The sequence below is a fragment of the Numenius arquata genome, chromosome 7 (assembly GCF_964106895.1).
Source record: "Numenius arquata chromosome 7, bNumArq3.hap1.1, whole genome shotgun sequence".
NCBI classification, from domain to species: Eukaryota; Metazoa; Chordata; class Aves; order Charadriiformes; family Scolopacidae; genus Numenius; species Numenius arquata.
The window spans coordinates 55036002-55061407 of NC_133582.1; the positions used below are offsets into that span (position 1 = coordinate 55036002).

Consider the following 25406-nt stretch of genomic DNA (forward strand, 5'->3'; position numbering starts at 1 on the left):
AAGAATCTAGAGTCCCTGAATTAGGTTACTGAGATCAAGCAATTTAAGTTTGTTTCTTACCTTCCATGAAAGATACACGCTCCTTCCCTTCAGAGGTGGCCATAATCTTCTTTGGTTTTTTTGGTAACATCTAACCTTATCCAAACGCCAGTTGTTCTTGCGTGCCATACTCTGCATTACAACTTAAAAAAAATGCTTTCAATAATTCAGTATCCAGCCAGTAATTTCAATATCGGAAGTGGTAACGTGCCCCTCTTGCGCCAGTTGTGCTTAAACGTGAGACTGATGGTTTGGTGTGTTTTGCTTTTTTTTTTTTTCCTTTGGCCATTATTTAAAGTAAGGTAGAAAAGCTGCATGAATGCAATTGTTTGGAAGCAAAACATTTTGCACAGTACAGAACAAACCAGCCCCCCCTGAGTCCCTGTTTAGAACAAGCCCGTGTGAACATCTGTTTCAGCCTGCACGGTCCTTACATCCCCCCAGCCCTTGACAGGAACAAGTGCCCAGAAGAAAAAGCTTGAAGAGAGGCAGTAAAAGCAGTGAAAAACAATATAGTGGGGTTTCTCTGTGCCTGTGGCACAAAATGAGCACCATTTGGGGACCTCTCCACGAGCAGCAGAGAGAAGAGAAGCTGCCTTCAGCCCTCATGCTGCCATCTCCTTCTGCTTCCAAGTACAGGGAGAAGCGCTTCGGTGTCTGGGCTATAGACACTCCCCGGACCCCCACTGCCCATCTTCTCTAGGTAACAATGGCAGCCTGGCCAACGTGTCCTGTGAGGAGCTCCTGGCCATGTTTCTGTTACGTTAGCAGAGAATTATCTGAGTGCCATTGGTGGCCATGCAGAATTTGAGATACCCTGTTGTCAGGCTGTCATGTGCCTTCAGTGTTGTCTGCAGAATAATAACATGCATACGTGCTGTGATCATGGCAAGAAGTGAGATATCAATACACTGCTGAAGATTTTTCATCCCCTGCTGTGGCAACAACTACACAAAGAGGACTGGGAGACTGATTTATTTTTTTTTTTTCCTGCTTAGCCTGATAACAGTGCATTAATACTAAGGAATAAAATACAATGGTACCATGACACATGCACTGAATTGGTTAAATAATAATGGCAGGAAGACCTGCATTCTTAACCTTTTTTAAACTCTGAAATTCAGCATTTATTTCCTTAGCTGCTTTGTCTTCATGCTTCTGAGGAGACTGAAGATGAGTTTGGATTGTTCTCCCTGCTTCCAGGAGATGGTTATTCTGGTATTTGGCTGATTTTTATCTTTTTATTTAAACTGTGCTTAACTGTCCAGAGAACATCACAAAGGTAAGTAACACCAATGGTAAAAAAAATAAATGTTTGGCAGTGGAATGATATGCCTTGACAATGGCAACCATCACTTCTTACCTGTCAGCGAGGACTGAGGACTGAACAAGCCAGAAAGCCACACCACCGCTGGCAGCACAAGGTCCTGTGTCCAGATCTCAAGTTCTCTGTAGCGCATGAGAAGATCAGTAACGCTAAAAGAGAAGCAGCAATAGCTTCTGCCTTAACCTCCTTGTACTACTTTTTCAGAGAAAATAAATTGCAGACTTCAAGTCTTTTTTTGTTTACTGAGAAGGTACACGGCTGAAGTAACCAGAAAATACCTGTTTATGTAAGAATGGTTTTAGTGGAATTTGTTCTTTGCCTGATGTGGGTATGTACAAAATCAAGCGTAGAAGCTGATCAGCATGAGACAGGTTGCTGGCAACAGAGAATGTGAGTATGCTCAATCCTGTAAAACTTGCTCAGGTTTCTCTCCAAGACATCACCGTTGCTAACGTTAACACACTTTCAGAAACTGCCAAAAATTGGTAACAACAGTTGATGGCTTCTTAGATGCAAATTGTCTGATACCACCTTCAGTGGTGCAGTTAAACTTCCAGTAAGACAGCGCAAAGTACGGATCAGGAGCACAAAAGCATCTGACAGGGACTCTGAATAATGACATACTACAGCACACGTTGCCTTGAGATATCAGAGATTTCCAAAAGACACTGCATAGTTTTTTCCATATCTAACCGCCTGCAAGCGGATATTGCTGGTGGCAGGGTAGGGGAAAAGGAATCCTGCGAGATGCTGAACACCACTAGCACTTGTGACGAGGGAGGTGACGAAGCCTTGCTTTAGCAAAGCGCTTAGCATTTCTGCAAAACTTGCTTCACAGTAAAACTGACTTGCATTAAGACAAATTTTGGACAAGAAACTAAATGGAACAAAACTGGGTTTAGATCACTGGAATAGCTCTGTGCATAGCAGCTAAGCCCTGTTACCGAAGTGTACTTACTGGGGGGCAAGGCTGTGTGTGGATGGATATGGCCAGTTTAGTCCATGTGTCTGGCACAGCATCGTAGAAGAGTGCAGATTGCAGCGCTTCCATGTGAGGAGAAAACATCAACTTCCCCTTTGGAGAACAATAAAAAGCATACTGGCATCATAAAGAATAGCTATTCTTTTCATTTCCAAAAAAAAAAAAAAAAAGGAAGAAAAAGCCCCAAATTGCATAGAAGAGCAACAGTACTGTTAATAAAAAAGTCACTTGCCTGCAGACTTGGGTCCAGCTGTTTAAGAGACCTACGGATCCCTGAAAGGAGGAGGTTCATCTTCCCACACTCTTGAAGGCAAACAAGGACATAGGGGCTCCAGGCAGTAGCCGTCTGTGTGATGTCTGCCATGTTAAACTCCTTGGGAAGCACGTCCAGAATATTCTTAACCTTTCCAGGCAACACAAACAGAGCCATTAGAAATCACTGCAATCAACTCTTTTTGACTCTTCTACTTTCAAGTCTGGAGAGTGCAAAAAATCACATTTTCTTTGTCAGATAAAAACCAGATGCTCCCCCAGCTTTGCTGTCTCTTTGGAAACAGGGTTGAGAGAACTGACTGCAAACCAGTTAACATTCAGCAGCTTCTATGTAGCTTTACATTTTCAAGTACCACTGACCCCCAGAGCCAAACAACATTGTCCCTGGGCTCAGGGTGACTGCTGTTACGAGGACGTATCCTGAGATTGCCTTGGTTTTTAGTAAAGCATGATTAGTATCAGAATCAGAATCAGAATCGTAGTGGTTGGAAGGGACCTCAGAGATCATCGAGTCCAACCAACAGTAAAAAAAAAAAACAAAAACAAAAACAAAAAACACCACAAACAAAACCACCACCCACCACCTGAACACACAACAACAACAACCAAACCAAAAACCATCACCCACCCACACAGCACCCCACCTCAAACCAGTAATCTTGGACACTAGAGCATGCCCTGAAGAACCATGTCTACACGTTTCTTAAATACCTCCAGGGATGGTGACTCCACCACCTCCCTGGGCAGCCCATTCCAATGCCTGATAACCCTTTCAGTAAAGAAATGTTTCCTAATATCCAACCTGAACTTCCCCTGGCGCAACTTGAAGCCATTACCCCTTGTCCTATCATCTGTGACTTGGGAGAAGAGACCGACCCCCGTCTCTCTACAGCCTCCTTTCAGGTACTTGTACAGAACAATAAGGTCTCCCCTCAGTGTCCTCTTCCCCAGACTGAACAACCCCAGCTCCCTCAGCCTCTCCTCGTAAGACTTGTGCTCCAGACCCCTCACCAGCTTCATTACCCTTCTCTGGACCCGCTCCAGCACCTCAATGTCCCTCTTGTGGTAGGGGGCCCAAAACTGGACACAGTACTCGAGGTGGGGTCTCACCAGTGCCGAGTACAGGGGGACGATCACCTCTCGGTCCCTACTTGCCACACTGTTCTTGATACAGGCCAGGATGCTGTTGGCCTTCTTAGCCACCTGGGCACACTGCCGGCTCATGTTCAGCCGACAGTCGACCAACACCCCCAGGTCCTCTTCTGCCAGGCAGCTCTCCAGCCACTCTGCCCCCAGCCTATAGCGCTGCCTGGGGTTGTTGTGACCCAAGTGCAGGACCCGGCACTTGGCCTTGTTAAACCTCATCCCGTTGGTCTCGGCCCATCGATCCAGCCTGTCGAGATCTCTCTGCAGAGCCTCTCTACCCTCCAGCAGATCAACACTGCCACCCAGCTTGGTGTCGTCTGCGAACTTACTGAGGGTGCACTCGATCCCCTCGTCCAGATCATTGATAAAGATGTTGAAGAGAATTGGCCCCAGTACCGAGCCCTGCGGGACACCACTCGTGACTGGACGCCAGCTGGATTTAACTCCATTCACCACCACTCTCTGGGTCTGGCCCTCCAGCCAGTTTTTAACCCAGCAGAGGGTATTCCCATCCAAGCCATGGGCAGCCAGTTTCTCCAGGTAGTAGTTCCAGGTAGTTTCTCCTAGTAGTTTGTATTTCTATAGTACCTAATAGCTTCTGTCTCCCCCCCACTTCACCGCCCACAGCCCTTACTGTCTTGGGCATTAGGCAGAATACAGCACAGGCACATGCACACACGTGTCACCCCCCCCCAAAAAGAGCCTCTCTCCCTCCCTGCAGGCCTGCTCTGGAACGGAGACAGAACACAAATGAAAACCAGCTCATAACAGTACTAATGAGCAGGAACTGAAATCACAACATTAATGCAGCTCAGTCTCCCTTTCAGCCCTGGCTTTGGCAGGGTGACTGATGAATGCCGTATATAATTGTCCACAGGCACTACAGCGGACAGGAACCAAACATGAAAAGCACAAGTTGCTCCCAGGGAATGAAACGTTGTTTGGCTACTTGCATGCCGAGCTGTCATATTCCCTCCCGCAAAACCCCCGTGATCTGATGGTGATAAGAGAAAACAAACAAACAAAAAAAAAAGAATTCCCAGAGGAAAAGGAGGGAGTAAAGAAAAGGGATGGAGAGTTGCAGAACAAGGGTGGCAGTCAAGGGGAAATTTAATAAGCTCTGTGTTGTCGTTTCGGCCAACTTTACCAAAACCGGACCGACAGATGGCCCTTCCCCCCCACTTCTCCCCCCCCCAAAAAGAGGAGAGAGGAGAGAAAGAGATAAGGAGATTCAGAAGTTTAGAATGAACTAAACTACTTTAATGAAGAATTAATATTAAAATAAAAATAAAGAAGAAAATAATGAAATAGATACAATATATACAAAACCGTATCAAGCTCCCAGGATGACAGTCACGTCCCCAGCAGGCACTGGGGAAGTCCCAGACTGGACTCAGTGACGAATGGGAACTGGATTCCAGCTCTGGAGTTAGGAACACACAGATCGGGATCAAAGGCAGATGAACAGACAGAGTCCTCTCTGGACGTCGGCCATCGCAGGAAGAGGGCTGACCCTTTGATCCCTCAGCTTTTGTACTGAGCATGGGGCAGATGGGATGGAATACCCCAGCTGGCCAGGTTTGGGTCACCTCTCCTGTCCACTCCTCCCCACCGATGTGACCCCTCTACATTTTTTCCATTTCCGACCCTCTAAGGGGGCAAATAACGGAATGGGCTGCCCTTGGTTGTTACAGCAATAAGTATAAGCAAGGGCCTCCCTGCACACCATTCCTTGGCACGGAGCACAAACATTGGGCTTATCATTCTGAGAACGAGCAGTTTTCTCCACAATATGCCCTTAATTTCAGAGAGTTAGAGGAGGCCTAGCTAGGATGTAAAGTTACAGAACAGAAAATTGGTTCAGTTTTACTTCAAACCGGGACACTCTGGTAAGGGTGAGGAGCTGAAGGCTTAGTCTCATGATATGCCAGTTTTTGGGGCATCTGGACAGTTTCTCAGGTCTACACTCAGAAAGGAAGGCACAGAAAGGGTCTGATAACAGAACTAGATGAGATTTCTGATTAAATTTTCCTTTCCTGTTCATCCTTTATTCATTTAATCTATTAAGCACAGCACCAGCACTGCTTAAAACCCAGCCTTTTACATTTTTCTGAAATCAATTTGGCTGCACTAAGATATCTGGGTATCTGAGATATCTTGACTGTGAACAGAACTACAGTGTCCCAGTTAACTCCATATTAAGTGACAAAGCTTATCTTTGTATCAGGGTTGGGCCGTTCAACCCAGCATCTGATAGCTTATAGGTATTAATGTTATTTTTCTGCTCAACTCCAGATATGCTACAAGAGAGGTGCTGAGGCTAAGAGATGGTCAGACAGCCTTGCCCAGAGTTCACCTCTTCAGACTACCAGAAAACTAAAAAAATCCCTGAAAACCTTGTCAAGGGACAAGAGGCTTGCAAGGGAAGCCTCTTGGAGCAGCCACGTGGCTCTGGCTCAGATCAAGGATGCAGGATGCGGGGGCGGTGGGAGAGGACTCTGCTCGGGCTGCTCTTCCCAGCATGGAGACCCTACACATCACTGCTAGGATGTGCTGTGAACGTGGCAGAAAGAAGCCAGGACTGGAGGCTGGGAGGGACTTCCTACACTTGGCACAAGCAGGAAGGAGCAGGGAAACTACCCAAAGGAATTTACCCAATTTACCCAAAGGAGTTTGCAGCAAAGCACAGAGGTGAAGACTAGGCTCACCACTCAACCAACCATAGCTTTTTTTAAGCAGTTGGTGTTGCTGTACTTGCTTATAAAAGCACCAAAAAAAAAAAAAAAAAAAGCAAGATAGATTCATCCTCACCCCATCTTAAATTCCAAGTGAAAAAGAAACAGTCTGCAAAGCACAGCATAACAGTCTGTTAGATGTTCCTCTGGTCCAAATGCCTCCGTAGAGCAGTGCGTTGCACAGGCTGGCACATTAACATCACTACTATTAACACTCTTTGCTAATTTGATGCATCCTTTTTTTTTTTTTTTCCTAGAAATGAAGTCTCTTACTGAAATAACACAGTGAGATGTATACTCCACATGTCATTAACAGCACCAACAATACACCAGATGATGAACTTTTCCTCTGTAGACTGGCCTGATCCCTCTCCTGCAAATGAATTAATAGGTTGCATTTCCAAAATAGTTTTGAAGAGATAATATATTGTTGTCAAGTATCCCATCTCAGCATTGGGGTGCAGTCCACGTAGTACAGAGCTTTCGGATGGAAGCATTTAATCTATGTGTTTATAGTATCCAGCACACACCTCCCACCAGACCAGGTTGTTCCAAGCCCAATCCAGCCTGGCCTTGAACACCTGCAGGGATGGGGCATCCACAGCTTCTCTGGGCAACCTGTTCCAGTGTCTCACCACCCTCACAGGAAAGAATTTCTTCCTAAGATCTAATCTAAATCTCCCCTCTTTCAGTTTAAACCATTACCCCTTGCCCTATCACTCCACTCCCTGATAAAAAGTCCCTCCTTTGGTGAGATGTACTCTTGGGGGGGGGCTACATCCCTACTGACGACAGGACAGAACAAAAGCTGTAGCAATCACATTTATTTTCCAGGCTCCCCCAGTTCCTGTGTTGTAAGGACTTCACTGGATTCAAAGAGTTTCTCTGAAGTTATTGTCATAGAGCTGTCTGGGATTTAAACTAGACTTGCAAGTTGTTTTTGCTGAAAAATATTTCTGGCTCTAAGTGGTACTTTTCACAGGAGCTATTTCTTCCTAATGCAGGGTCCACTCCACAAAATCACAATAAAATTTAACAGCTTTTGGCATTTAGAACAGTCAACAACAAGCTGCTGCTCACAATAACACCAGTAAGCACTTATTTCTGAAGTCATTTTGGTTCTGCAACCAGCCATTTACCTGCGCCCGAGCCTGCACCACTAACCTCACCCACAATAAACTGTGTCTTAAGACGCTGCTTTGAAGTAGTGGTTTTGAAAAAAAAAAAAAGCCCTGTTATTCACCTCGAGAGGAAGATCAATTCTCTCAGACAATCTGTACTTACCAGTCTCTCTGCTGGCACTTACATCGGGTTTTACCGTATTCCTGGGAGTCGTGCACACAGAGGGAGGCTGCGGGCTACGGGGGTTCATAGCAGGCACTCACCCCCCCTTCTGCCCTTACGACAGATCCCAGATGAGCTATAACAAAGCTGACGTAGAGTGGTTTATTCTAACACACTTCATCGAATGAATTTATAGCTAAAAGAACTCATCAGGAATGGGAATAGGTAAAAAAGAAGGCAATCTCCCCAGCGAACACAAAGCTCCAGCGCTGATGAGAGGCATTGCCATCCTGTTTGCATTCATTTGGCTGCCAGGCAATGAATGATTTTTCTGGTTTTGCTGGTAATTTGGGGCCCTAACATTTTCTAATTACTGCAAAAAGCTTGGAAAGCTATCTCACTATTTAAAATACCAGTGGATCCGCGCTCGGGGTTGGGTCCCTAAACTTTCCAAAGGCCATACAAATAGCAGTGATTCTGCTCAGGTTTCACCACCTATACTTATTTTACAATTATTTGAATGAAAGTTCAGGCTTGTGAAGGTTAATGGACTGCCTAAACTGGAAGCAGTAATTCTTTACTTATCCATAGGCTAGAGGCAGAGCTGGAGCCAGCAGGATGAGCTTCCCACCATGCCCCCGCGACCTCAGCTGTCATTTGGAGAAATCAGCCTCCGCCGAGGTCAGGAGTACAGTGGTGTTTAGCCTTTCCATCTCCATGGCAACTTACTCTTGGGCATCTTCTTCTGAGCAGTTACTTCCAATTGCCTTCATCTGAGTGTGGCTCTTTGACATATGAAAAGCCACTCGTTAGGGACTGAGGAGACACCAGCAAGCTCATCTCGCTCACCACCTTCACCAAGGGGGAAAAGTGCACTTTCCCCAAGTTAGCCAGGCTCTGCAAGTGGCCTGCTCACACCTAACATGCTAATTTTCTTTTTTTTTTTTTTTTCCCCTCCCAAATAAGCTTTTTACCTTTGGACACTGAAAAATAACTGGTCTGGAAAGGGCACTTGAAAAATCTCTTGGCTGTTTTCAGAAAATTGTGTACAATCAGTTCTCTAAAGTGACTAGTTCAGCAGCTTAGGAGAAGCAGCCAGTTGTTTTGGTTTTTTTTTTTATTTTTTTATATATATATATATACACATACCCCCATATATACATACATATCTTATATAAATGTACGTATATGAAAATAGATTAAAGTAGTTTCCGTGCAAGGCGTTTTAGAACGAAAGTTAAAGCAACATTTTCTTTTTGTGTCCTCAAAAATTCTACCATTTGTTTCTGATTAGAAGGAACTTGGCAATCTTGCATCTTGGACTCGTGGATGCTCCACATACACTGCTGTCCAGGACCAAAACTCAGTAATGAAATTTGAATAATTCAGTGTATATCAGCTGCTGGTAATCTGACAAAGCTACAGAAAGGGATGTGTGAGAGGGTGGTGGAAAATGAGATACAGTCTTACAAACTGTTTCCCCTATTTTGGAAACAGGAAAACGCAAGGAAATGTATAACATTTCCATTCTATTATTTATCCGGAGAAGAAAACATACAATATATAACTTGTATATAGATAAATATATATACAACTAAATATAAGTTTTGAGGGTAGTGCCATTCTGGAGTGCTGTAACTGGTGAGTCTAGCAGTTATGTTGGTTAAAGTGCAGTTCCATAAAAGTTACTTTCCTATGCCCACCCAGACCTTCTAAATGGCAGAACCTTAAAAGAGAATAGTTTTATTAGAAAAACTGAAACCTAAATGTACTATCCCCTAATGTCATTAAGCTGGCTACCCAGTCAGTGTTACAAAACAATTCAAGTTGCCAAGTAAGGGTGCTTGCAGAAGTATTTAAACAAGCAATGGGCCGAGTCCCAAACAAACCCTCGCAGACAAAATCCGCTCACGATGAATCACTGTAATCTTTACAAGTTGGAGAATTTATTCCTCCAGAGCCAGACAAGACCTTGCTACAGGTGGGGCTGTGTAGACAAGAAAGCTTGTGGTCTTCCCCTCAAGGCTGCAGTTCTGAAAGATGACTTTCTCTTAGGCTGAAGGGACTATATACATGTTCAAGAGCCTTATGTTTATATGAAAGTTCTTACCACAGGCAGGCTGATGAATTCTTGCAGATATATACAGCAGAGGTTGTGGTTCCAGGCACCAGCGATGCGGCCACTGTACATGATCTCACCAAAGAGGTAACACAGGTCTTCCCATGGAACCTACCTGGGGGCACAGAATGCATCGCTGAATAAAACTAATCAGTTTTCTAAAGGACAAAACCAAAGCTACTCAGAATAAATACTGTTAAGAGAAACAAAAGAAATTCAAATACTTCCTCTCAGAAAGCTTCACAGTTATATATTCGCACTGCTGGGTTTTGTTTGTTTAGCAAATAACTACATTGAAACACAGATTGCTTTTATTTCAATCCAGTGAGAGGTATCTATAAATACCTGAGTGAAAATACTAAGTTTGTGACTAAATTTCAGTAACGGTGTAAAGTGTATCATCTGAGCCTTGTGTCATGTTTTCTACCTTATCCCTTATAAAAAGCTTTTAAGAGAAAAGTACATTTTCCAAACACTGCATGGTATAAGAGAACATAACTCATTAACGAGCGCATGCATGTATTTTCCCATACAGATTTTTAAAAACATAATCCTCACGAGTGACAGGAAGGTAACCTACTGTGCCTTTCTTAGAGGAGAAATAAAAAACTTGTATCTGATTGCAGTCTTTTATGTCTCCTCACTAGGAAATGCTAAGTAACTGAAATTCTACATTATTTGAATTTGGGATGTATTCAAGAACTTCGGTAAAAATTGAATTAATATTAATCCCATTACTACCACATCATGTAAGCATTATGTTTATTGTACAACTCTAGTCATAATGCCACTGTTAGAGCATGTGATTAACAGTGGTAACACATTTTTATTCAAGGACCTACTGTCTTTCTCTTTTATTTGGCTTCCCAGAGTTTGAAGCTTCTTTTTGCTACCCTTTGGTTTTGCGATGAAGCCTTTCCAGACAGGAACCTTTACACCCTTGGGGGCAGTATTTGCCTCCCAACAGTTCAAATAAAAACTTAATTACAGGCTTTAAATATTGCATGATGTGACAGAACAGAACAAGTTAAATAGCTGCAGCTATTCCAGCCTGCTTGCTACAAGTTTATTTCAATTTGAATATGTGAAACTCTAATCCATCTTTCTTTTAAACTGGTTTGAAGAGAATGAAATAAGAAGAAGAAGAAAAAAAAAGGCCACTGTATATAGTGGAATATAATATGCAATGCTGCATGCTCGTGATGAGAAGCCTGAACAGAGAATCTCTGTGACAAATGCCAACAACTTGGATTTAGAATGAAACATTCATGCGGTTAGAATAAACCTGCTTTTCTCTCTCTGTTGGCAACAGAAACACATTTAATGTTTTTCTAATTTCATATATATTTATCTCAAGAAATGGCTTTTTCCTTTGTCTTTTAGATGAGTATATCACCATTCTGACTCAGTACAAGTTCACTCAGCTGCACACTTCGGGGGCACTGATTCTACTGGGATAATCACAGCTTGTGATATAAATGGGACATTTCTGCTAGGGTGAGAAAAATGAGGGGTTTGCATTAGAAATATTTTGGCCTATCAGGTCTGCATAATTGCCATCGTACTCTACAGAAAAATGGTCAAAAAAACCACTGAGCCATTGCTCAGTGGGTGGATATGGTGAGGACAGAGTCCCATCCCCTTCACAACATCAAAGGACAACTCCACGAAATATGGATGGAGACCAGAATGTGGAGGGGAAGAGCAGGACAATGAGGCAGGATCAGGCATCTTGCATGTCACCTGTGGAGACCTTAACTCTCAGAGGCTGGCGTGGTGGAGTTTGTCTTAGCAACAGCAAAATGGGTTAAGTCAAACCAAGTTGCAAGATTAAATATTCCCAGCAAACCACCATAAACTGGTGCAAGTGATGATGGAGTTAGGGCAATTTCCACTAGCTGATGAACTAGCTCAGGTTGCCCAGTTTATGCTTTCTGGTCAGTTCCTAGGTGTCTTAAACAATTGTCCCTGAAGGATACTCAGATGGGAAATTTTCTGTATTTTTTATATATATATATATATAAGGATATATATATACACATACACACACACAAACACAGTCGTATACATACATACATATATATACATACAAAGTCACATTTAAAAAAAAACTATTATCGCTTTTCTCTCTTCAATATCTATGTTAAAAAAAATGCTCCTAAAGCCACAGGGTAATGAATCACTAACCAACACAATGAGAAGGGCCAATAAGCAATATTACCAAGAGGAGAGAAGAAATAATTCTTGCTCTTACAGACCTTTCTAGTCCTCCCTGCCATCAGAATCCTCCCTCTCATTAATTAGAAAAATTAATTTCCAGCTTATGAATTGTGGTTTGAAAAGACCAGAGCTTAAAGCAGCTAGATTTATTAGCAAAGAAAACTAAGGGTTGGAATAAGCTGATTTTATAGACTTGTTTTCTAAATGGGAAGCATTATTAAATCATCACTATAAAATTAAGCAATTATTTCACTATGACACCAAGTACCACAGTAAGGAAAAACAGTTTCATGTCCTATTAGCTAAATAAAGGTCAGTAGGGGTAAAAAGAAAAAAAGGAAAATTAATTTCTAAGAGTAAATACTAGTTGGGAGATATGGAGGAAACTGTATCATCAAGGGGTGATATTTCCTTCTCTTTTTTTCTTTATAAATATCTCTTAAGTAAATTAGTAAAATGGGAGGACCTACTCAGCGCTATCCTATATCATTCAGTAATAAATAATTATTGCTTTTATTTAGGCATTTCGTATACAGAACTTAAACAAATGACCTCAACTGAGTATTTAAACTATACAAGTGTAAAATATGCCATAGCTCAGAAATAAAATCACTCATCTACCCTTAACTTTGACTCAAGGGGAACATTACTGAGAAAGTCACAACAAGGTGGCATCCTTAATACATAATAATGACACATGCAGGAAATGCACCATTATTTATACATGTGACGTGCTGTAAATTGCTTCCATCATCAGAACTAATTGTAGTGATTATTAATGCAGTGTTATGAACTGTCAGAATTGCTGTATGTAATTACATTTGTGCAAATGCTTCATTACCTGCCTAATGAATTTGGCATATATGCACATGTAAACCACTGTTTTTGTTAACATAATGAAGGGCATTTTTTTCCTCCTTCGCTGCTGATGTGGAACTGGTTTGACCTATATTACAAAGTTCAAGCATCCATTGCCAGAAAAAAACCCCACGAACATCCCCCCCCCCCCCCCCCTTTTGATCTGGTTTATTTTCGTACTCAGCAACAGCACCATATAATGCCAGCGACCTAAATAACAGCTTCCAAGAAGGAATAGTGTCCCCCTTATTCAGTATAACCAGGTGATTGAGCTGAAATGACCTTGGTGTGTGGTTACCTGACCACTGCTTCCTATCTCCGTGGGGGTCTCTACAACAGTGGCAGAGGACAGCGATGCAGACGGTGAGATCTCTAGCGCTGAACGGGTACCTTCCATTCCAGCCCCAAGGGCCAAACTTCAGTCTCCCAGCAACGCAAGTGTGAAAATAGCACAGAGGAAAAAAAAAAAAGGATGCCTTTAAATTCCCCTTCTCTGGTACACAGTTCAAGGGTATCCTGTCAAAAAGAAAAAAAAGGAATAAGTTTACCCAGAGTAACAACCAGCAGTGTTATCGATAGCTGCACCCGCCTCAGCTGCTGAAAGGGAGCACTCACAAGCCTGGAGTTCGAAGGAGAGTGAGAAAAGGGTGTCTTAGTGATCAGTGGCTATGAAGCAAGTAGTTTTTGCAGTAATTCCCAGAAGCGAAAGTGTTGATGGTTACCTTTTTATTTCCAAATGTCCCTGAGGAAAGAGAACCGTGGCTCTACTGAAACCAATAAAAATAGAGACTTTAACTAGAGCTCTATAAATATTACCTGAATAACCGCTGTAGTTTCTCAGTATAAATCACCCACAGACTTTAGCCTAAGTAGAAAATTTGCCAGTTTAACATTTATTAAAAAGCGTACTATTCCTTCAAATCTTAGACTGTTTCCTAAAGAGTCATGTTTGAAAGTGAAGTTCAGTGATTTTTCTTTTCCCTTTTTCATTTATAGTGTTAGTAAAGAGTCTCAACAAAATGAGATTCTGCATAGGGCTTCAGGTTGTTTTCAAATTACTGAGACAAACTGTTTGCCATTTTCCTACAAAACCTGCAGAAATCCATTCTTGGTTCTCTGCCAGTTTTCTATCTTCTACCTTTTAGCTTAAGAAGTAATTGACATAACAAAATGACTTTTGATACCCATAAAAACATAGATGTGTGGAAGGAACTTCAGAGGAGATAAACTCTTGGCTGTCAAAAGAAAAGGTCATCCTGAACTGAACAAGTAGCAAAGTCTGAGCAAAGGTGAAGGATTTTATTGTCTGACAAAAACCCCTCCTTAAGTCAGGATCCTGAGTTTAACCACAAAAAATACAGCACAAGCTTCTAACCTGAAGATAACAACAAAACATGAATTTTCTTCCACCTGGATTATGCATAGTTTGATTTTCTTATTACAATTGTGGGGGTTTTTCCAAAAAAATTAAAATACCTTAACCAGAAACGCACTATAGACAGTGTCTGCACAGGAATTTGTAGTAAGCCACAAACACCCATGGATGAAAATAATGAGGGAGAAAAGAGAGTTTTCTGAAGTATCAAGCTGAGAAATTAGCTAATTAAAATACATATATATATATATATATTTCTTGAATGGAACACAGCCTGAAGTGAGACTACAATGCACACGAATTGCCTTTATTAAAAACTTAGTCTAGCTTTTTCAGCTTTCCATTAAAAATACTATTATAATAAGCTGTAAGAAAAAAAAGAAAAAAAAATTTGCTGCATTAATAGTTGTCTGTTTAGCCACAAACCCACAGTGATTCTTCCGTTCTCACAAGAATCTCACAAGAATCACCTCATACCATCAAAATCAATCCATTTGTAGCCAAGGTAGCTTGAACACAGCTCTCTTTGTGCACAGCTTTTTCTTTCTAGGCACTGGTTAGCAGAGGTCTTACCCTTTCCACATCCAAGCTCTGCCTCCATGTGTCCTGTGCTCGAATAAATCCATGCTAATACACTGCTGGGAGGCTGAAGTTTACAGTTACGGTTGCCTTTATCAGGGTCTGCTTTGCTGACACAAATAAGCTTCCTGCTCCAGTGCTTTCACAGCTGTGGGGAAGTTGACTTACACCAAGCTTGAAGATCTGTCTACAAGTTCCTCAGAGTAACAGACTGGGATAACCAGGGATATGGAGTGACGGAGGCTACACACGTCCAGTGACATCCCTGTCCTCCGCATTCTCACATCTTCTTTCTCCTGCATCTTTCTTCCCACCTACCAGGCAGCTCTGTAGAACCTCACACAGGGAAAGAGCAAAAGACAAAACAAGAAACAGTGCATAACCCTTGCTCATTAATTCCTTTCTTTATGCCTAACTAGAGGAATTCATACACAGGGTACTGATCCATTGCCTGAACATCTGGGTACATAAATCCACCCTGTGGGAGAATGGACATGGTCAAACCAGATTTAGAGCTGAGCAAAGTTCGTGAGTACCATCATCAAATGAAGGAGCTCTGACTTTAGAGCATGGGCAGTTTTTTTTTCGTAAGACTGCACCACTGGGTAAAGCTGGTGCTATAAATGCATTTTCTATTTTTGTAAGCATACCTATGCATGTGTACATTTAATAATACAAATGTAGGCATTACTGTCGTGCCTTTTCTTCTGTCCAACATCAACAGGAAACACAGAAGCAGTGCAGGGCACAGAGGACTGGTACCCTGCAGCTGTCAGGTTAATTCAGAAGCTCAAAGATCCCAAGTTCTGGTCTCCTACAAAGCAGTCATCAACATTACCACTGCTCCCCACAGGGGAAGGAGTAATTAAAACAAATAAATTTAAAAAGAAAGTATATCTTACTTTTACCTGGTTAAACTGTAGCTAGCAGAATGTAAATTCGCCAGTGTCCCTGTAGGACGCCCACTGGTAAATTTAATTGGGTTTTCTAGTGTTCCTTGAGGAATGATGTGCTCTTCTGGGGTTGGAGCTGGCTCAGCACTAATAAAGACATGGGAATCAGGATGACTTTCTTCACTGTACTGTGCAAGGAGTTTTTCCAAGGTTCCTAGCCACTTGGCTGCTAGGTAAATATTCTGTTGAAAACCAGTCAAAAATGTTATTGTGGGAAAACAAATAAATTTGTCATCCTTAAAGCATTGTTATTGTGGTTTTATAATGGAAAATAGTTAAGTTGCTTAACTGAAAGCATCATTTTATTATTAAATAACTTGATAATACAAAGAATAAACTTGAAGATTCTTAGCTACTGCCATTTCTTCATATATGTTGAAATAACAGAGGTTTCACCATTAGCCTCTAAAGTTTCAGGCCTTGATTCTGAAGCTAACAAAAATATTATAAACTCAAGGTTAAGAGATCTGGGTGTTATCACATGTAAGGCTAAGCACGACTCGGCAGAAATCAGGAAAGGGTAGGAGGGGCAGGAAGCTGGGAAAAGCCAGCAAAGTTCCCTGTAGAACTGGGACCTAGGACAAAACATGTCCAATGCACATCAGGAGCTAGACTGAAGAAGTGCTAGACAAAGAAAAATTTTTACAACTTCCTTGCTACTTAAAAAATATGTTTCATATCGCTTCAGATCCTCATAGTCTTTTAGGCCTGTAATATATAAAGACAGTGGAAAATCATTGATAGATCAGAGAAGTGAGTTATAATGGAAAAATCTGCTTCCAGAGCACCTACTGGTGAAATATTGGAATATCAAGAGAAAGGTTTAAAATGTGGCTGGGCTACAGCTCTTTTCACCCTTCCATTAGCCCAGACTCCACTATTTTTTGTTACAGTGCTAGCATTTTGACTCAAATTGCAGCTGGGCCAGGCAGCTTCTCTCTGGCTCTTCACTGCTGTGCCAGAAGCTGCTGATTACCCTGGCTTCCATCTCTGTGCAGCGCAAGAGGAATCACAACCCTATACAGCAGCCAAGGAACACGCCATGTCAGTCACGCTCTGACTGCTGCATCACTTCATCATGAGGCTGGCTGAGGAGATGTTCCCAAATCGTCCCTTGACGTGTGGAAAAAGGAACAGGGGAATGGAAAGAGAAGGAGACTTTCATATCACATCACATGACAGCAGCCTGGTGGCACCTGCATTTTCATATAGGCTACATCCATCCACTGCAAAGTGGAAGTGGTGATTCAAGTCTTAATATAATAACAAAATAAACATTCAATATATCAGACGTCTGACTGAGAAATTAGAGTGACAGAAGAGTTAAACCTGCTACTAAAAAATTTCAAGTCAGTCTTTCTTCTGCCAGTTTACCAACCACTGTGCCAACTGTTTTTGCTAGGTCTGAAGCCAAAGCAATTTTTAAAGTATTTCCTGGGTCAGTCAGAATAGCAGGGCTTTTTTTTTTAATATCTAATTATACACCCCTTAGCCTCCAACAAAATGCATAGTAAAATACTTCACCTTTTTGCTCCAGGATTTGTTTTTAAACATAAAGATATATGTGTCTTGGACCAAACCCCAGAAGACTGGGGCCTGAGAAGCGCTGAGTACACCTAAATCCCACAGCTCTAGCTAGCTTAGCGCCATCTGGGATTTGGTCATAGAATCACAGAATCATTCAGGTTGGAAAAGACCCTTGGGATCATGAGTCCAACCATCTACCCTACTCTACAAAGTTTTTCCCTACATCATATCCCCCAACACCACATCTAAACAACTCTCAAACTCATCCAAGGATGGTGACTCAACCACCTCCCTGGGCAGCCCGTTCCAGTCTCTGATCACTCTTACAGTGAAGAATTTCTTCCTAATGTCTAGTCTAAACCTACCCTGTTGCAACTTGAAGCCATTCCCTCTTGTTCTATCACTATTTGCTTGTGAGAAGACACCAGCACCAACCTCTCTACAATGTCCTTTCAAGTAGTTATAGAGAGTGATGAGGTCTCTCCTCTTCCTCAAACTAGACAGTCCCAGCTCCCTCAATCGTTCTTCGTACGATTTATGCTCCAGGCCCTTCACCAGCTTCCTTGCCCTCCTCTGTACCCGCTCTAGCACCCGCATCTTTGTGTAGTCTCCAACACCCGAAGCCTCTCAGATGTTCCCCATTTATCCCCTTGGCTTCAGACACACAACACTGCTGATTTAGGGCTTCTGTCATCTCCCATTTTTTTTTGCCCTGTCCCCAGAGCAGCTGAGAACTCTGAAATTCCCCTGAAAACCAACTCTGCTGTTTCCTTCAAGACAACATTTCCATACTCACAAGCAGAACAGCAAGGTTATTTTCAGACTAGTGTGACTGGTTTACTTGTGCGAAATCTGCTTAAAGAATTCTTCCAGTTTCACTGGTGAAGGGTTCAGTTTGTGCCTGTTTGCACAGCACCCAGGACACAAAGGCCCCTCACTAATCCCATGATAATTTTATTTCAGCCGTCAGACAACACTAAGTCTAGCCCATCTCTTAATTCCAGGCAACCCGGTGGACCACCAAAGACTGCTGAGGTTAAAACCAGAAGAGGAGGGAATCACCCCATCCCCATGACTTTTTTAATATCAAGGTCTGGAACACGCATTTCTTGTTTGGCTTAAGAGCAAAGGGCTTGCTACAAATATCCATCAGTTATTTAGCATAAAAAGGAGGGAGGGGAGCATGTTCTTTCAGGAGCATGATCAATGGCAGTGCTCCCATCCGCTCCGTTACTGAGCGGGAACCGCAGCTCACCAGGACATCGCACACATCTTTTTGTCCGCTGCTGAGTGGGTTCTCGGTCTATATGATGCTGGCCAAAGCCATGGCTGCTATCTCAGAAGAGCAGCAGTCCAGGGCTAATTATACAGCTTCCCAAAGGAGAGGCAGGCATATCGCATGAAAGTCTCCATTATGGCCCACTGAATGGAACAGGAGCTCTTAATTATACAGGGGAAGCATATGCCTGAGGGCAGTCCTAGCTACACACCACAGGACTTCTGGTTTCTCTCTCCTGTTCCTCCTAGGAGGGTGAGGACAGTGTTCAGCAAAAGATGACATACACTCTATTAATATGATGTTTATCCACTTACAATCAAAAGGCAAAACCAAAAAGGAACAAGATTATTAGCTGTTTAAAACTGCTGCTGTAATCCACTGCGTATTTGTTTCTGTCCTGGGAATGTCCCTCCAACTGAGGAGACTGTCCCCGTCAGAAGGGTTGATTGATGCTCACTTGGAAAAGGACCCAATAGCCAGGGCTGGAAACCTTCTCTAGTGTCTCCTCTGCAACCATCTCCTGCCCTTGTCCTAGAGAGATGTTACGAAGTCTTCCAGTGTTTATAGTAAACCCAAGCTTTTTGCCTACAAAAGAAATAATTGGGGAAGGGTGATTGACAGAGGGGGAGGAGATAGGAAAATTAGCAGAGCAGAAAGGAAAAAGAATGATAAAGCCCCCATTAATTTCACTATCACTTGTGCAATACGTATTACTTCTTCTGAAGCACTTCACTAAACCCTTACAATTTGAACAGCAAAATTGCGAGCTCTCAACAGTGGCCTTATTGCTGGTATTAGAAAAAGCCTGCAGAAATCTGTTCCCTTGGTTTTAAGATAATGAACCTTTTGACATTTTGATAGATGCTCGGCATTGTTACTGAGCTTTAGCAACTCTTACAGGGGGTACAGAGCAATTCCCTTATGAAAAAGGGAGCAACATGTGGTAGATATCACATCAGTTTTTTAACTGATTGGTTCAGTGGGTAAATGCACAAGCATCTCACCTTGTGAGGCCTGAGTTTAAATTGAGCACAGTGAGGTCACAGCTGTATTAACCTGGTATTCTCACTATTGTCTGTGGGGAATAGTAATGCTAAGTATAAAGCCACAGAGCCCTATACAATTGAATATAGTTTGTATAATGACCATTATTTAGTCACAGGGGGCACAAGATTACATGAGCATGGAGAAAATTGCCCTCTGGCCCTCATCTAGTCAAAAGGTAGAAAACAGTACAAAGGAAACCTGCATTATGCCAAGCAGAGGAATGCTCGGCCTGAAAATTTCCTCATACCGTAGTGCTTATGGCCTTACACTTTTCATCCACCCTATTTACCGTGAATATGGTGGGGGTGGAAGAAACTTTAGAACTTGAATCTTCTGTTGAAAATAAACTGTGTCCAACTTTCCCATAGTAACGCATACTCCATCGTAGTGACAGATGATTCCACAAGGCTTTGTTCTGGCTGGTAAAAATACACCCATACAAGTATGTCTTTATGGCCATGTACACACAAGCGTATAACTGTATATCCATTTATCTACACTTCTAGCCCTGCATGCTCCACTTCTGAGCTCAATTTTTTTTTTTTTTTATTTAACAGGAGGACAGTTGAGCGGTCCTTGCACCAGAAGCAAATAAGAGGCTTACCTAGTGTCTCAGTATCTTCAAGTGGGTCTGCTCCTGGAGACAGAATGAAAAACAGGAATGGCTGGACCCCTCTCTTCAGAGGATTTTGCTAAGTCCATCCTTGTGCTTTCCACATAGCTTGAGCCAAGCTTTTCCTCCACAAATTTCCTATACATACATAAAACCATGCACTAAACACCAAAAACACTCCCCAATACAAGCTTCAAGCCTGCAGCATTCTCAGACTTGAGTGGCTGACAGAGATGGTCTAACAGTTGTTTCATCAAAGAAATTGCCATGGAAGTGAACTGAAGGCAAGAAGGGGAGGCAGGTGGTGAAGCAAGACAGAAAACGATCTTTCCTGTTTCTCTGTGGGATAGGGGCCACGTGACAGAAAATAGCAAATCAACAGTATTACTGTTAAACACCAAGATATGACAAACTGGAAACCTTGTATGGGACATTTACCATAGTAAAGAGTGGTACGAAGATCAAAATTGTATTTTTAGGGGACTGGATGAACTAGGATAAAACAGCGTTTCCTCACAGAGCACAGTACATGATGTCGAAGGAAAAATGCACTCAAAAAGCAAAGAAGACAACTCTTTGAAAGCATCACTCGTTCTACTAAAAATTACAGTGGAATTAATGACTTCATCAGAATTTGTCTAGTTGTAGCATGCCTCTGGAAATAACATCAAAAAAGATTTAGAACTGAAAAGCAATTTTCCCAACCTGCCTGAATGGCACTCCATAACTGAGTAGTTACGAAGTCAACGGGACCCTTGCGTGTTCAACTCTGAATCAAAGAGGGAAATCCAATTCAAGGAGTTCTATCTCTTTACTTCTTCGAAGAACCTTGGCAGCATACAAAATTGAAAAAGGTCATCAGACTTGCTTCAGAGCCACTGCTGCCTTAAAGTATTCACTGCTCAAACTATTACTGAGAAACGAGCTCAAAGCAACAAGAATTCCTACAGTTGCATTTTTTTTAACTCAGTTATAAGAATTTACATATTTTTTAAATGTTTATTTGAAATCTATTGCAAATGGAGTTATATTCTTAGATATTAGTCATTAAAGGGTGTGATAAATTTTTTCAAAACTATTCTACACACACAGAGCTGAACTTTACCTGTTAAAAAAGACACCCTGAAAACCAAACACCTGTCAGAAAAAACTCTTTGCAGAAAATATAACTGAATATATATATTTCTTATATATAAAAATTATAGATATATATATAATATATATTATACATATGACATATATAATACATTTATGTAGTGAAAAACAAATTCACCCAAATTTTAAGGTGAGCTAACCTACAACAGCAGTTATTTTTCTTTAGCTTGTGGGAACATAAGCAAACACAAAAATTTAAGTCTTGCACAATGAAGTTAGCCTTAAATAAACCTTCCCACAAATTATCTTATACTAATAATGATAACAAAAAAGTATAAATTTCTGCATTCCATCTAATTATGTCTATGTATTGTTTTTACGTCTCGGAGGATAGAGAGAAGAACAACAGTGCACAGCTGTTTCCATCACCGTTCTAAGCCCTCTTCAGATTGCAAGCTGTCACAAAGCTGTGGGAAATTTGCAAATCCCGAATGGTTTTTATTATTGGTTTTTGTTTGGGTTTTTTTTAGGTGTTGTTTTACACAGAATCAGTTCTGTCACATGAGCTGTATGTATCCTGAAGAAAACTCCTCAGGTTCCATGAGGGGGGTTTTCTAGTTCTTTTATCACTTTAACCACATATAGTGGGAAAAAGACACACCTTTGCCATGATGCCATATATTCTCTCTCCTTTCTGATATAAATGCATCTTTCCTCCTCTATCTAAAAATGTATTCAATAAATCAGAAGTTTATTGTGCCCTTTACTCTGGTTTCTGTCTAATCTGTAATTGTGACTGAGCTTATTTTTCAATCGCGGCACAGATTTCCATTCTTCATGATCTATCCTAGTACCACTGCTACAAAAAAAGACAAAAGTTAAGCAACACAGTGCTAGAAACCAAGGTGATGTGAATAAATCCATCTGCAACCATAATGCTGAAAAATCATCATCAGTTTTTTTCCACCCCTTTTTTCTCCTCTCTCTTCCAGGCATTTCTGTCTGCTTCTTACTCCCATTTTATACACTACGTAGAGTGCTTTCTTTTTTCTTTCCCCCCCTTGAATCAGATCTCTCAATTTATAATTTTTTACCTTCTTCCCAAATTGTTGCTTTGTAGTTTAATTCCAACCTCTGCTACTGACCAGCTCTGTGATACAACCTCTTTTGGAGCCAGCTCTTCAGGGCAAAACCTGCCACTCAGTACAACTGAGCCCTGATTTTTCCCAGGGCATACATATACTGAAATTAAAAAGAAAAATTACAGCCTGAATGCTATATGGATATGTATTATTTAGTGAATTCTTATTTTACATGCCACACCAGTTTCAACCCTAATTATCCAACCACAAGCAGCTAAGTCATGCTGTTTATCCTCAGAGTAGCTTCATTAAGTCATTGCAGCATTTTAAACGAAAGGAATTACATAAAAGCATCTTTGGAATTTCTGCAATTATTATTGATATTGAAGCAGCAGTCACACTGTGTGAGAAACTGCACAGCCGCAAGTTAATGAGATAACTGGTTTGGGCAGAGGGATCACCTTCTAGTGAAGAAAGAGCAAACACAGCAAGTATCAGCATCATGGATCTGGAAATTGTTCCTCACCTGAAAAGCTGTCTGGGCCAGGAAAATGAGCTTATCCTTTTCAAAAAGTCCTTGGCTTGTGAAAAGAAAAGTTGAATATGTGATAGCTTCTGTCCAGTTAGAGATACAATGCTGAATATCCCCTGATTTTTCTGCTTGCTAATTGCTTTGTGGAAGACTGCATTGAAGGCCTGAAAATAAATACAGTTATTTTTATTTATATGAATTCTGCTTTTTTGTTTTTCTACTCGTAAGATAATTGGTTTCTGACCGTAGGCTTCTACGAAGAGCTGGCCTAAGCAGTCTGAAATACAAGGCACTTCTGCCAACAGGCTGTTGAGGAAACTTTCAGCAAACCAGGGGTGAGGACTGCAAATGACAATACTCTTCTGCTTCCTTTTTTAACTCAGCAGGCAGAACCTCTCACCTAAGAAAGCTGGTAATTTCGCAGTGGGTAATCTCCCTTTCTCATCGGATCATCTGGTAGATTTGCCACAGTGAATTGTTTATACAGAATCCCTCAATACTCTTCCTACCTAGCCCTGTGGGATGGCCTAAGGAAGGTAAACCGTACAAGCACAGTCAGAAAACACCCTCAGAGTGGAGACAGCCAACACAGAGACCCGTGGGAACGGACCATGTTAGGGACCAGCAGGAGATCACATTGTGATCGGACATGCAGCCCTGCAAATGTAAACATCTGGTACAAGTAATAACTAATATATTGGGCATCACTCCTGGAGGCAAATTCTGTTCCTCGCACTTTGAAACCACATCAGCAAGATACATTTTTACCTTCAGTGAAAACTGCTCGATGGGGTTGATGCTTCCCAGGCTGTTACCAACGAAGCAAAGAATGGACAGTCTTGTGGCTGTGAGTCTGTAATGCTCTCCTCATATTAGTCTGAGCTTCATTTTCTTTGACCTCAGCTACATATAGGATGACATTTGTCTCATTTGTCTTTTAATGTGACGTGATTATCCCACACGATTACCAAAACATTCCTAGCTGTACAAAAGAATATGGATAAACTCTAGCAAACTGACTTCATTTCAGACAGCAGTAAATATTTAAGGTAAGCAAGCGTCTTATCTCAGATAAACACTAGGGAACGACAGTCCTCTGCAGCAATATGCCTGTCCACCTGTGAAAACATGGCAATCACATATGAATGGTTCACATTTCATGCTGACACTTATTTCTTTTATGAGTACTAACTCAAGCACCTAAATCAAAAGGAAAAAAATGAATGTGACAACTACATACCATAAATATGAAATTGTGAATATGGGGTGGACAGCCCTTGCTGGACAGACAGGAATTTGACCATTCCTACCTCATAGAAATGTTTGACTAAAAATAATTAATAATACACATTTTACAGGGGACTTTAAGCTGTTAAAATAGTTCAATTGTTATTACCTTGTGCTGTATTTCTGCTGCAGTTGACTTTATTGATTTGAGTTTCTCTACAAGTTCACAGTCATCGAAGAAACTGCCCTGGGTGGCTGAGCAGCACGTCATCCTCCAACGGCCCGAGCTCAGTCTTGAAAGAGTTCTGCTGCTTGGCCAGGACTGACTAGCAGAGGGAAGGAAAATACTGTATTTAAACAATCACAACAAGAAATGCTGTTTTATAGCATTTGTGAGCTATATTTTCTTTAGTTTTATATATTTTATTTTATATATTTAATTACATCAGTTGGTTTAATTTAATTTTTGAAAGAGACAGTTTATCTTCTCTCCCAGCACATTAGAACTAAGGTTCTGGGACACCTGAAGTGTCAAGGTCACCATGGACCAGAACTTTATCTCTCTCCTAGCCTTCTTCCTCCTCATATTACGCAAAAGGGCTGGGAACTTGCCAGAGATGGCAAGCGGTGAGCTACGTGGCAGCTGAGAAAACCAACAGCAGCACAAGGTTGGAGAACCCCACTTCGGCAGCAAGCAGCGGGGGAAAAGCATGGTCGTAATCTACTCTGCTGGACTGACCTTCTGACAGTGAGAGCAGCTGCCTTGACCAGTCTTATGGGGACATCTCCATCAGAATCTGACCCTCACATCAAAAAATGCGAGGCGATACAGGCGCTGTAAGCACACGGCCCCGTGTGGAGCGATGTGCAGATGCAGAGGAAAATGGCCAGCTGTTTTCAGGTCGTGTTCCCAAGTATATTGCTCTCATTCTTCAAGGAGTAATTAAACTCTCTGATCCAGTTTGCCCTTGCATGAAGCAGCAGTGCCTCAAAGAGGTGCAGCAAATCTTTGTGGATGAAGTTAGTAAATTACATGGGAAAACTGGAAAGACACACTAGAGAAATAGGAAATATTCTTATTATTCATTTCATATTCCTAAGTATTTTTTCATTT

The 25406-nt window shown here is 41.7% G+C and overlaps 2 pseudogenes; both read right to left on the reverse strand.

The window, feature by feature from the left end:
- Nucleotides 1-56: 56 nt before the first annotated feature.
- On the reverse strand, nucleotides 57-2778 carry LOC141466805 (dynein axonemal heavy chain 11-like; annotated as a pseudogene).
- A 13063-nt stretch (nucleotides 2779-15841) lies between these two features.
- Nucleotides 15842-24563, reverse strand: LOC141466806 (dynein axonemal heavy chain 11-like; annotated as a pseudogene).
- Between the last annotated feature and the right edge of the window lie 843 nt (nucleotides 24564-25406).